The 13,499-nt window shown below is 44.6% G+C and overlaps 1 protein-coding gene across 1 annotated transcript in view; it reads left to right on the forward strand.

Annotated features, from left to right (window-relative positions):
• Nucleotides 1-13,499, forward strand: part of TNPO3 (transportin 3) — a 228,239-nt gene that overhangs the window by 15,459 nt on the left and 199,281 nt on the right. The window lies entirely within an intron of this gene.

The following is a 13,499-nucleotide window of genomic DNA, read 5'->3' on the forward strand; positions in this document are numbered from 1 at the left end:
AACCACTTCTCGCCCAGATGACAAATGAAATTTCCCTAGTGTGGCCAATGAAGGAGTGTCTTGGAGATCTTCCCCTGAATCATACCTAGCTTTGTCATATCAGCATATTCTTGTAAGCAACTTGATCTTTCTGCAGCGGGAGTTGGCTCCACATACCTTGGATAGTATCAGTTGCATCAGTGTTGGTTGTGTTTTTTTTTATTTTTTTTACATGTACTGTGTGTGTGTTTCATGAAGAAATGTCTAATAAACGCCCACTGTCTATTGATTTCTATGGTACTCAAAATCAAATCAAGGTGTATTTGCTATTTTTCTTTAATTGTATTCTGTAGTTATAGCATTTGGATGACTACAGAATCATTTTTAGAAAAAAATTATGCTGAAACTTGATTTCTACTTTTTGCATTGAAATAACAGAAAAATATTAATACAGGTTGAGTATCCCATATCCAAATATTCCGAAATACGGAATATTTTGAGTGAGAGTGAGATAATGAAACCTTTGTTTTCTAATGGCTCAGTGTACACAAACTTTGTTTAATACACAAAGTTATTACAAATATTGTATTAAATGACCTTCATCCTGTGTGTATAAGGTCTATATGAAACATAAATGAATTGTGTGAATGTACACACACTTTGTTTAATGCACAAATTTATTAAAAATATTGGCTAAATGACCTTCAGGCTGTGTGTATAAGGTGTATATGAAACATAAATGCATTCTGTGCTTAGACTTAGGTTCCATCACCATGATATCTCATTATGGTATGCAATTATTCCAAAATACGTAAAAATCTGATATCCAAAATACTTCTGGTCCCAAGCATTTTGGATAAGGGATACTCAACCTGTATTTGCATTCCCCTAATTGTATAAAAATGCATGCACTTCATCCTGGATTAACAGAGTGTGCAACTCTGAAGGGAAAATATAATGTATAACCTGTTTAATTAGTATTAAAGTGTTTAAAACACTTCCAGGACAGGCATTTAGACCTTCCATGACCAGAGTAGCGTTAAGTATTGTTAGTTTCACTGATAATTAATTTCTGGTTCCTTATTCTGCCCAAACACATGACATGTCTTGGTTTTTTTTTTTCTACCACTGGGCAGCGAAGTCTTTGGTTTCTTCAGTATAAGCCCTATGCAAGGAAACGTCATGGACAGAAATACGAGAAATTATTTTTCTCCTTAGAGATACATAGGGCTCCACAGGGAGAACATTGGGGTTGTAGGTGGTGGATAAGAGTCCAGGCACCAACCAGTTAAGTTTTCCAGCTTCCTAGAATACTTTGCTCCTCTCGCCTATAACCCTGCCTCCATGTTCAGGCAGGTCAGTTTTGTTGTTGGTGCCAGCTGGGAGCTGGGATGCACCTTTAGCAGCCTTATGCTTGCAATTTTTTTTTTCTCTGAGCATGTCAGCGCTGTAAGACTGCAGACTTCAGTGCTACAGCTCCATCACCTCCTGCTGGTGCCGAATCTCCTGCATGTCCAATGCTAAGACGGGTAATTGCGGCAGGGGTTGCACACCGCGTCTAGCACTGCTCACTGTGGTGAACCTGCAGCTGTTGCTAGGAAAACTGATGTATTTAAACAACAGAAAATAATCAGATCCGAATTTCCACACTCTGACAATTTGATGGAAATTAGACAGGAACCTTGGAATACCCCTGGTAAAAAAGTTTCCTCTTTCTAAACAACATCTCTCTATCCTATCCCTTTGGAGGATAGTGTGAGATGGGAGACTCCTCCTCCAGTGGATTCTCATATAACCTGTTTGGTAAAAACATCTACTTTACCTATCACAACCACTTCATCATTAAAGGAGCCCACAGATAGATGCATTGAAAATTGCTTTAAGTCTATCTTTTCACTGATGGGTGCTGTAAATAGGCCTACATTAGCAGCCTCGTGAGCAGCAAAATCTATTTAATCTTGCTTGCAGTCAAAGGATGAATTGTCTCTAGTTATATCAGAAGAGTGCAGAATATATTTGGATTGTATCAAGAAAGTGCTTCCCCAAATGTAAGAAGTTGCTATCTGATGCTGGTGTGTTGGCAGCAAAAGCATCGGCAACATCGGTGCTTGCAAGACGCATTATTTGGTTACGCTGTTGGAAAGCCTATTTAGACTCCAAGAAAACTCTGGAAGTACTACCCTTTACAGGAGATGTTCTGTTTGGAGAAGAACTAAACAAAATAGTGGCATCCTTAGCGGGTGCAAAAACCGCTTTGCTCCATTCATCTTCTACATCACGGCCTTAGAGCTCAAATTTTTGTACCTTTATCCCACAAGGAAAGGCTAAGCATTTCCTAGGCAATCAAATGCCTCAAAGTCTACTAAGCAGCAAGACAACCCCTAGCAAAACCTGATAAACCCAGCCTGACGATACAGGCCTCCCCTTGGGGGGACCTCAGGGTGGGAGGCCGACTTCACTTTGCACAAGTCTGGATCAAGACCACTTCAGACACTTGGGTGCAAGAGGTAGTCTCTCTGGGGTATGCCATCTTTTTCAAATGCTGTCCCCCCTCAGCAGTGTTTTTGCACAAGCCTTCCATCAGACACCGAAAAATCTTGAATATTACAAAAGGTGGTCCAATCACTCCTCCAGTCAGGAGTAATAGTGCTAGTTCCTCAGACTCAAAAAGGAAGTGGTTATTATTCGTCCCTGTTCTTTGTACCAAAGCCAAATGGGACACACAGACCTATTCTCAATCTCAAATCTCTCAACAGTTTTGTGAAAGTTTCCAAGTTTTGCATGGAAACCCTACGCTCCATAGTTCTAGCAATGGAGCCGGGGGATTTTATGGTGTCATTGGATATACAAGATGCATATACCTATTGTGCTGTCACATCAACAATACCTGAAGTTTGCTATCCTTAACCAACACTATTGGTTCCAGGCGTTGCCTTTTGGCTTGATGCCTAGAATATTTTCAAAATTCATGGCAGCACATCTGCGTCATCAGGGAATCGGGATACTTCCTTATCTTGATGACATAATGCACCTGGCCAGTTCACAGAAAAATTACAAACAACGATAGCCTTCCTACAAAGGAGGTCATTCCGAGTTGATCGCTCGCTAGCTACTTTTTGCAGCCGTGCAAACGTATAGTCTCCGTGGGACGTTATACAGCTATTTTCGGGAGGAAATAAAGACATTGGCACGCCAAGCCATAAGGAGACCCGCCGCACTGAGCATCCGAGAAGCCGCTAATAGAAGCGCCCGGCTCTGGCACGCAAAGCCGTAAGAAGACCCGCTGCACTGAGCCACTGAAAGGAGCGCCCGGCTAATAACAAGCTCCGGTCAGAGAACGACGGAGCATAAAGGTTAGAACCAGGGACAGTTTAGCATTCAATTAAGGCGGTGTAAGATCTATAATAAAGGACTCCTTCTTTTTTGCCCTCACCAAACAGCATTTTATCACAAAAGAGCTTAAACATTTTATTATTTTTATTTTTATTTTTTACTTAATTTATTTTTATTGTTATTTTCATTATTAATATTAAATTTATTTATCTTATATTTCTTGCTGTATCTTTCCCCTCTGCATCTTCCCTGTCCAGCATTGTTCATCTAGCGCTTTGTTTTTCTAAATCTTTATCATAAACAATATATACAGAGCTGCTCAAATTATATTTACAAGCGCAGCAAACGGTTCCATTTTCTCTAACGTCCTAAGTGGATGCTGGGGACTCCGTAAGGACCATGGGGAATAGCGGCTCCGCAGGAGACTGGGCACATCTAAAGAAAGCTTTAGGACTATCTGGTGTGCACTGGCTCCTCCCCCTATGACCCTCCTCCAAGCCTCAGTTAGATCTCTGTGCCCGAACGAGAAGGGTGCACACTAGGGGCTCTCCTGAGCTTCTTAGTGAAAGTTTTAGTTTAGGTTTTTTATTTTCAGTGAGACCTGCTGGCAACAGGCTCACTGCATCGAGGGACTAAGGGGAGAAGAAGCGAACTCACCTGCGTGCAGAGTGGATTGGGCTTCTTAGGCTACTGGACATTAGCTCCAGAGGGACGATCACAGGCCCAGCTTGGATGGGTCCCAGAGCCGCGCCGCCGGCCCCCTTACAGAGCCAGAAGGCAGAAGAGGTCCGGAAAATCGGCGGCAGAAGACGTCCTGTCTTCAACAAGGTAGCGCACAGCACTGCAGCTGTGCGCCATTGCTCTCAGCACACTTCACACTCCGGTCACTGAGGGTGCAGGGCGCTGGGGGGGGGGGGGGCGCCCTGAGACGCAATAAAGACACCTTGGATGGCAAAAAAATGCATCACATATAGCTCCTGGGCTATATGGATGCATTTAACCCCTGCCAGAATACATAAAAAAACGGGAGATAGGCTCCGCCCCCTTAACGGCGGCCTTATCTCCTCAGCACACTGGCGCCATTTTCCCTCACAGCTCCGTTGGAGGGAAGCTCCCTGGCTCTCCCCTGCAGTCACTACACTACAGAAAGGGTTAAAAAAGAGAGGGGGGCACTAATTAGGCGCAGTATTAACTATACAGCAGCTATAAGGGGAAAAACACTTATATAAGGTTATCCCTGTGTGTATGTGTGTGTGTGTGTGTGTATATATATATATATATATATATATATATATATATATATATATATATATATATATATATATATATATATAGCGCTCAGGTGTGTGCTGGCAAACTCTCCCTCTGTCTCCCCAAAGGGCTAGTGGGGTCCTGTCCTCTATCAGAGCATTCCCTGTGTGTGTGCTGTATGTCGGTACTTTTGTGTCGACATGTATGAGGAGAAAAATGATGTGGAGACGGAGCAGATTGCCTGTAATAGTGATGTCACCCCCTAGGGGGTCGACACCTGAGTGGATGAACTGTTGGAAGAAATTAAGTGACAGTGTCAGCTCTGTATAAAAGACAGTGGTTGACATGAGACAGCCGGCTACTCAGCTTGTGCCTGTCCAGACGTCTCATAGGCCGTCAGGGGCTCTAAAGCGCCCGTTACCTCAGATGGCAGATATAGACACCGACACGGATACTGACTCCAGTGTCGACGGTGAAGAGACAAATGTGACTTCCAGTAGGGCCACACGTTACATGATTGAGGCAATGAAAAATGTTTTACACATTTCTGATAATACGAGTACCACCAAAAAGGGGTATTATGTTCGGTGAGGAAAAACGACCTATAGTTTTCCTGAATCTGAGAAATTAAATGAGGTGTGTGATGATGCGTGGTTTTCCCCCGATAACAACTGATAATTTCTGAAATGTTATTGGCATTATATCCTTTCCCGCCAGAGGTTAGGGTGCGTTGGGAAACATCCCCTAGGGTGGATAAAGCGCTCACACGCTTGTAAGGGCTCTACCCTCTCCTGAGATGGCCGCCCTTAAGGATCCTGCTGATAGAAAGCAGGAGGGTATCCTAAAATGTATTTACACACATACTGGTGTTATACTGCGACCAGCAATCGCCTCAGCCTGGATGTGCAGTGCTGGGTTGGCGTGGTCGGATTCCCTGACTGAAAATATTGATACCCTAGATAGGGACAGTATATTTTTGCCTATAGAGCATTTAAAAGATGCATTTCTATATATGCGTGATGCACAGCGGAATATTTGCCGACTGGCATCAAGTCTAAGTGCGTTGTCCATTTCTACCAGTAGAGGGTTATGGACACGTCAGTGGTCAGGTGATGCGTATTCCAAACGGCATTTGGAAGTATTGCCTTATTAAGGGGAGGAGTTATTTGGGGTCGGTCTTTCAGACCTGGTGGCCACGGCAACAGCTGGGAAATCCACGTTTGTACCCCAGGTCGCCTCTCAACATGAGAAGACGCCGTATTATCAGGCGCAGTCTTTTCGTGGACAAGCGGGCAAAAGGTTCCTCATTTCTGCCCCGTGACAGAGGGAGAGGAAAAAGGCTGCAGAAATCAGCCAGTTCCCAGGAACAGAAACCCTCTCCCGCCTCTGCCAAGCCCTCAGTATACGCTGGGGCTTTACAAGCAGAATCAGGCACGGTGGGGGGCCCGTCTCAATGAATTTCAGCGCGCAGTGGGCTCACTCGCAAGTAGACCCCTGGATCCTTCAGGTGATATCTCAGGGGTACAAATTAGAATTCGAGACGTCTCCCCCTCGCCGTTTCCTAAAGTCGGCTTTACCGATGTCTCCTTCTGACAGGGAGACAGTTTTGGAAGCCATTCACAAGCTGTATTCCCAGCAGGTGATAATCAAGATACCCCTCCTGCAACAGGGAACGGGGTATTATTCCACACTGTTGTGGTACCGAAGCCGTACGGCTCTGTGAGACCGATTCTAAATCTAAAATCTTTGAACACTTACATTACAGAGGTTCAAATTCAAGATTGAGTCACTCAGAGCAGTGATTGCAAACCTGGAAGAAGGGGACTACATGATGTCTCGGGACATCAAGGATGCTTACCTTCATGTCAAAATGTACCCTTCTCACCAAGGGTACCTCAGGTTTATGGTACAGAACTGTCACTATCAGTTCAGACGCTGCCGTATGGATGGTCCACGGCACCCCGGGTCTTTACCAAGGTAATGGCCGAAATGATGATTTTCCTTCGAAGGAAGGGAATTTTAGTTATCCCTTACTTGGACAATTCCCTGATAAGGGTAAGATCCAGGGAACAGTTGGAGGTCGGTGTAGCACTATCTCAGGTAGTGTTGCGGCAGCACGATTGGATTCTCAATATTCCAAAATCGCAGCTGGTTCCGACGACTTGTCTTCTGTTCCTAGGGATGATCCTGGACACAGTCCAGAAAAAGGTGTTTCTCCCGGAGGAGAAAGCCAGGGAGTTATCCGAGCTAGTCAGGAACCTCCTAAAACCGAGCCAAGTCTCAGTGCATCAATGCACAAGGGTTCTGGGTAAAATGGTGGCTTCCTACGAAGCAATCCCATTCGGCAGATTCCACGCAAGAACTTTCCAGTGGGACCTGCTGGACAAATGGTCCGGGTCGCATCTTCAGATGCATCAGCGGATAACCCTGTCACCAAGGACAAGGGTGTCCCTCCTGTGGTGGTTGCAGAGTGCTCATTTTCTAGAGGGCTGCAGATTCGGCATTCAGGACTGGGTCCTGGTGACCACGGATGCCAGCCTGCGAGGCTGGGGAGCAGTCACACAGGGAAGGAATATCCAGGGCTTATGGTCAAGCCTGGAGACATCACTTCACATAAATATCCTGAAGCTAAGGGACATTTACAATGCTCTAAGCTTAGCAAGACCTCTGCTTCAAGGTCAGCCGGTGTTGATCCAGTCGGACAACATCACGGCAGTCACCCACGTAAACAGACAGGGTGGCACAAGAAGCAGGAGGGCAATGGCAGAAGCTGCAAGGATTCTTCGCTGGGCGGAAAATCATGTGATAGCACTGTCGGCAGTATTCATTCCGGGAGTGGACAACTGGGAAGCAGACTTCCTCAGCACGACCTCCACCCGGGAGAGTGGGGACTTCATCCAGAAGTCTTCCACATGATTATAAACCGTTGGGAAAAACTCGACAGGTATTGCGCCAGGTCCAGGGACCCTCAGGCAATAGCTGTAGACGCTCTGGTAACACCGTGGGTGTACCAGTCAGGGTATGTGTTCCCTCCTCTGCCTCTCATACCCAAGGTACTGAGATTGATAAGATGGAGAGGAGTAAGCACTATATTCGTGGCTCCGGATTGGCCAAGAAGGACTTGGTAACCGGAACTTCAAGAGATGCTCACGGAGGATCCGTGGCCTCTACCTCTAAGAAGGGACCTGCTCCAGCAAGGACCCTGTCTGTTCCAAGACTTACCGCGGCTGCGTTTGACGGCATGGCGGTTGAACGCCGGATCCTGAAGGAAAAAAGGCATTCCGGATGAAGTCATCCCTATCCTGATCAAAGCCAGGAAGGATGTAACCGCAAAAACATTATCACCGCAATTGGCGAAAATATGTTGCGTGGTGCGAGGCCAGTAAGGCCCGACGGAGGAAATTCAACTGGGTCGATTCCTACATTTCCTGCAAACAGGAGTGTCTATGGGCCTGAAATTGGGGTCCATTAAGGTTCAAATTTCGGCCCTGTCAATTTTCTTCCAAAAAGAACTAGCTTCAGTCCCTGAAGTTCAGACGTTTGTAAAAGGGGTACTGCATATACAGCCTCCTTTTGTGCCTCCAGTGGCACTTTGGGATCTTAATGTAGTTTTGGGTTCCAAAAGTCACATTGGTTTGAACCACTTAAATCTGTGGAGTTAAAATATCTCACATGGAAAGTGGTCTTGCTGTTGGCCCTGGCCTGGGCCAGGCGCGTGTCAGAATTGGCGGCTTTATCCTGAAAAAGCCCTTATCTGATTTTCCATTCGGACAGGGCGGAATTGAGGACTCGTCCTCAGTTTCTCCCTAAGGTGGTTTCAGCGTTTCACCTGAACCAACCTATTTGTGGTGCCTGCGGCTACTAGGGACTTGGAGGACTCCAAGTTGCTAGACGTTGTCAGGGCCCTGAAAATATATGTTTCCAGGACGGCTGGAGTCAGGAAATCTGACTCGCTGTTTATCCTGTATGCACCCAACAAGCTGGGTGCTCCTGCTTCTAAGCAGACTATTGCTCGTTGGATTTGTAGTACAATTCAGCTTGCACATTCTGTGGCAGGCCTGCCACAGCCAAAAATCTGTAAATGCCCACTCCACAAGGAAGGTGGGCTCATCTTGGGCGGCTGCCCGAGGGGTCTCGGCTTTACAACTTTGCCGAGCAGCTACTTGGTCAGGAGCAAATACGTTTGTAAAATTCTACAAAATTGATATCCTGGCTGAGGAGGACCTGGAGTTCTCTCATTTGGTGCTGCAGAGTCATCCGCACTCTCCCGCCCGTTTGGGAGCTTTGGTATAATCCCCATGGTCCTTACGGAGTCCCCAGCATCCACTTAGGACGTTGGAGAAAATAAGAATTTACTTACCGATAATTCTATTTCTCATAGTCCGTAGTGGATGCTGGGCGCCCATCCCAAGTGCGGATTGTCTGCAATACTGGTACATAGTTATTGTTACCAAAAAATCGGGTTATTGCTGTAGTGAGCCATCTTTTCTAGAGGCTCCTCTGTTATCATGCTGTTAACTGGGTTCAGATCACAAGTTGTACGGTGTGATTGGTGTGGCTGGTATGAGTCTTACCCAGGATTCAAAATCCTTCCTTATTGTGTACGCTTGTCCGGGCACAGTATCCTAACTGAGGCTTGGAGGAGGGTCATAGGGGGAGGAGCCAGTGCACACCAGATAGTCCTAAAGCTTTCTTTAGATGTGCCCAGTCTCCTGCGGAGCCGCTATTCCCCATGGTCCTTACGGAGTCCCCAGCATCCACTACGGACTATGAGAAATAGAATTATCGGTAAGTAAATTCTTATTTTTTAAGTATAGTCTCCGTCCACTGGGGAGTGTATATTTGCTGTGCAAGGGTGCGACCGCATGTGTAGACGAGCGGTACAAAAATAGTTTGTGCAGTTTCTGAGTAGCTCAGAACTTAGCCCTTGCGATCACTTCAGCCTGTCCGGTCCCGGAATTGACGTCAGACACCCGCCCTGCAAACGCTTGGACGCGCCTGCGTTTTTCCAAACACTTCCAGAAAACGGTCAGTTGCCACCCACAAACGCCCTCTTCCTGTCAATCTCCTTGCGATCGGCTGTGCGAATGGATACTTCGTTAAATCTATCGCACAGCAACGAACCGCTTTGAACCCGTACAACACGCCTGCGCATTGCGGTGCATGCGCAGTAGTGACCTGATCATTGCGCTACGAAAAACTGCAGCGTGCGATCAGGTCGGAATGACCCCCAAAGTCACAGTTGGCTTATCAACTGGAAAAAGTTCTCTCTCATACCGTCACAAAGGATGTTACATCTGGGAGCCCTGCTAGACTCTCAAAATCAACAACCAAATACAGCAGTTCCGTCTCAATCCTCAGGTGTCAATTCACTCGACCTGATGGTATCTACATTCGACATGGTAGAATTTGCTCAATTTCACTCTCGCCCTTTACAAAGGTTGATTCTAGCCAAATGGAATGGCCAGCCTCATCAGATCAAATGGCAGATAATAACTTTGACTCTGGAGTTTCGCTTATTATTAACTTGGTGGCTCCACAGCAATCGCCTAGACTGGGATTGCCCCTTCTGGATCCCGAATTGCTACAGATGCCAGCCTTCGTGGTTGGGGAGCTGTATCCGAGCAACACTCATTCAAGGGAGTTGGAGCCTGGAAGAGTTTTGATTACCAATGAATGTACTGGAACTTAGGGCAGTATACAAAGCATTGACACTGGCACGCAATCTTCTCCAAGGCAGGCCTATCCAAATTCATTCCGATAACGCCACAACAGTGGCATATATCAATCACCAAGGCTTCACTCGCAGCAAAAGGGCAATGCAAGAGGTAGCCAAAATAGTGTTCATACCAGGACTCCTCAACTGGGAAGCAGACTTCCTCAGTCGTCAGGGTGTGCACACAGGCGAATGGGCTCTCCACCCAGAAGTGTTCCAACTACTAGTGGACAGATGGGGCCAGCCAGATGTGGATCTGATGGCATCATGTCACAACCACAAAGTCCTAGTATACAGATGCAGGTCACGGGATCCGCAAGCAGCATTCGTGGATGCTCTAGCAGTACAATGGACCTTTTATCTACCATACATATTTCCCCCAATATCCCTTCTGCCAAGGGAAATAAGGAAATTCTAACAAGTAGGAAACCTCTTTCTGATAGCCCCAGCGTGCCCCAGACTGAACTGGTTCTCTGACCTACAGAGCCTTTCAGTAGTCAAACCCCTTCAACTTCCTCAGCGACGGGACCTTTTATTTCAAGGGCCATGTCTACATCTGGACCTGAACAGTCGGTTTTTCACGGCGTGGCTCTTGAATCATCCATTTGAAGAGCAAAAGGATTTTCTACCTCTGTGATTTAAACAATGCTTAAGGCATGCAAGCCTGCTTCAGCACGTATATATTATACATACCTATTTCACATGGTGTGCTTGTAAGCGCTACAATACAACTATATTTAAAGTATAAAGAGTACTGGCATTTCTTCAAAGAGAATTGAATCTAGGTTTACGCCTTGCTTCTCTGAAAGTACACATTTCTGGCCTGTCAGTTTGGTTTCAGAGAAAAATTGCTACACTACCGGGTATACCGTACATACTTTCTCTAACGTCCTAGTGGATGCTGGGGACTCCGTAAGGACCATGGGGAATAGTCGGGCTCCGCAGGAGACTGGGCACTCTAAGAAAGAATTAGGACTACTGGTGTGCACTGGCTCCTCCCTCTATGCCCCTCCTCCAGACCTCAGTTAGAATCTGTGCCCGGATGGAGCTGGGTGCATTTTAGTGAGCTGTACTGAGCTTGCTATTAAAGTATTTTAGTTAGGTTTTTTATTTTCAGAGAGCTTCTGCTGGCAACAGACTCTCTGCTACGTGGGACTGAGGGGAGAGAAGCTAACCTACTAACTGCGGCTAGGTTGCGCTTCTTAGGCTACTGGACATCATTAGCTCCAGAGGGTTCGAACACAGGATCTTAACCTTGGTCGTCCGTTCCCGGAGCCGTGCCGCCGTCCCCCTCGCAGAGCCAGAAGACAGAAGCCGGCGGGTGAAGCAAGAAGACGTCGAAATCGGCGGCAGAAGACTCCTGTCTTCATATGAGGTAGCGCACAGCACTGCAGCTGTGCGCCATTGCTCCCACACTACCCACACACTCCGGTCACTGTAGGGTGCAGGGCGCAGGGGGGGCGCCCTGGGCAGCAATTATGATACCTCTTGGCAAAAGTAACATATATATATATATATATATATATATATATATATCTCTATATATATATATATATATATATATATATATATATATATATATATATATATATATATATATATATATATATATATATATATCTCTATATATATATATATATATCTATATATATATATCTCTATATATATATATATATCTATATATATATCTCTCTATATATATCTCTCTATATATATCTCTCTATATATATCTCTCTATATATATCTCTCTATATATATCTCTCTATATATATCTCTCTATATATATCTCTCTCTATATATCTCTCTCTCTCTCTCTCTCTCTCTCTCTCTCTCTCTCTCTCTCTCTCTCTCTCTCTCTCTCTCTCTCTCTCTCTCTCTCTCTCTCTCTCTCTATATATATATATATATATATATATATATATATATATATATATATATATATCTCTCTCTCTCTCTCTCTCTCTCTATATATCTCTCTCTCTCTCTATATATCTCTCTCTCTCTCTCTCTCTCTCTCTCTCTCTCTCTCTCTCTCTCTCTCTCTCTCTCTCTCTCTCTCTCTCTATCTATATATATATATATATATATATATATATATATATATATATATATATATATATAGAAATGGGGGAGTTATTGCGCCACTTGTGTTTAACAATTATTAAAATAGAAAATATAAAACATGTGAAGTTAAAAATAGACACTCCCTAAAAATTCAAAAGGGTGTCAGCTGGCCCCTATACAAGGATGGTAATTCCCTGCAATGTACAAGGATTTAAAAGAAAGGGGGGGAGGGGGAGTAGCGACCAATGGTGTCTTAAAAACTCACAGTAAAAGGTATAGAATATAAGAACAATTTATTCACATAAAATAGGGTATTCACATAAAATTTGTTGCATAAAAATAACAGGTCTCTTTAAAAAATGGGATAAAAACAATTTACACAGTTCTACGTATATTACCAGTTAAAAGAACAAATAAAAGAATTATAACTTAACTGGATGTAGGTCACTGTCAGGTTGCCCAACGCGTTTCGTCACACAGACTTCATCAAGGGGTATTTAACAGAGTGGGACCATGCCTCTATTTATACCAGTGGTAATCTAGTGGTAATTATGACATCACTTCCTGTTTGTACAGGATGTTTGCAGTACAGGCTGTGATTTAACTAATTTCTAGTCTTATATACTCTGAACAGGTATTAATATATAGTGCAATGTATATTATATAATCTTAAAGTAGGTTTGGAGCATGAAACGGATAGAAACAGTCGTTTTTATGAAGTGCTGGCGGCTTCTCCGCCACACTTCCGGTATTCGGGCGTCGCGTCACTTCCGCCCCACTTCCGGAGCCCCGACCGCGCATGCGTCCGCGGCTTCAGCAGCACAAGCCGGTCGACACAAATAGTTACCTTCACTATAAAAGTAGTCATCTAAAGAAATGGAAAAATAATATCCCCTTCTCCCAATTCAACAGAATAAAGAGAAACTGCAGTAACCAGGAAGAATGCGAAACACAAATTGAGAAATACAAAAATAGATTTGAGGATAAAGAATACCCTGCTAACATTTTGGAAGAAGCAGTTTTTAAAGCAAAAGCACTAGAGAGAACAACATTACTTGAATACAAACCTAAGGAAAAGAAAAAAGATTCCGTTTCATTCATTACAACATACAGTCGCCATGAGAAATCCATCAAAGACTCATTTAACAAACACTGG

Source organism: Pseudophryne corroboree, chromosome 6, assembly GCF_028390025.1.
Source record: "Pseudophryne corroboree isolate aPseCor3 chromosome 6, aPseCor3.hap2, whole genome shotgun sequence".
NCBI classification, from domain to species: domain Eukaryota; kingdom Metazoa; phylum Chordata; class Amphibia; order Anura; family Myobatrachidae; genus Pseudophryne; species Pseudophryne corroboree.